Source organism: Babylonia areolata, chromosome 31, assembly GCF_041734735.1.
Source record: "Babylonia areolata isolate BAREFJ2019XMU chromosome 31, ASM4173473v1, whole genome shotgun sequence".
NCBI lineage: Eukaryota > Metazoa > Mollusca > Gastropoda > Neogastropoda > Buccinidae > Babylonia > Babylonia areolata.
In genome coordinates, this window is record NC_134906.1 from 4,974,519 (window position 1) to 4,975,736 (window position 1,218).

Here is a 1,218-nt window from a genome sequence, read left to right on the forward strand (position 1 = left end):
AAAAAATAAAAATAAAGAATGAAAATAAAATAAAATAAAGAAAAAAGGAAAGTTTGTGAAAGTGATGTGGTGTGATTGATTGATGGGATTTGGAATATATACTGCTTGTTGTACTGTGGTATAGACAGCTTTTGGAAGGAAATGAAAAAGAGTTTTTGACACTTGTGTAGACACTGATACCACAGTGTTTGTGTGTGTGTCTGTGTGTCCATGGTAAACTTTAACATTGCTATTTTCTCTGTAAACACTTTGTCTGCCAGTACCAAATTTGGCTTTGAAATAGTACGAAAAAAGTCTCTACAGTCATACCAATGTTGTTGTCTCGTTCGTCATTTATCAGATGGATTCCCCCGCCTCCTCGACGAAGGCAGCAGTACGTCGCAGGTCCTCCAGTCCTCCGTTGAACTTCTGGGCCGCTGGGATTGGGTCGGGCCAGGTTTTCTCTCGGAGTGCTTGGTGGAGTGGGCAGGACTGCAGCAGATGTTCTGTTGTCTGGCTGCCTGTTCTGCAGGGGCACTGCTCTGTGTTGCCGATACGGAGTTTCGTGTATACATGGTGTTTCAGGTGGTTGTGGCCTGTCCTGAGCATGAAAATGGCTACCTGCTCTCAACGAGTCAGCAGGTAGTACGGGTCAGCTCTGTCGTAGCGTGGATGCTGCAGACTGGCCTTAATGGTGGTCCTGGATTCAGAGTAGCTGGTAGACCTGTCCATCTGCTCTTTCGTAGTGCCTTCCTTTGCCAGGGAGTCAGCAGTCTCGTTGCCAAGCACGTTACAGTGGGAGGGAATCCACTGCAGGGTGACTGTGTGACTTGTGCGATGGGAGGCGAGAGAGGACAGACTTCTGGATCTCTGTTGGACCAAAGGGCATTCCACTGGAGAATGTTGAGTGGTCTAGAGGTTTCTCCGGGGTCAGATGTTTTTCGGCCTATACCATTTTTCCTCCGCCTCTGAAGCCTGGCTCCTCGCAACGGGACGGGGTGACCACCTGTAGCATGGGGTGGGCCCTTTTGAGGCACAGGGCCTGGCACTCTACTTGCCCAGCGTCACTCCCCTGGTAGAGCACCATCTCGAAAAGATATGAGGTTGTCCATCCATGACGTAGATGCTTTGTACTGCTGTTACGCGCCAGGGGCCTAGTACATCCGTCTTCGGCGTTGGTTTTCTTGTCCAAGTTTCCCGACTTGCCGACCAAGGCTTATGAGCATCCCCTACCCTGGT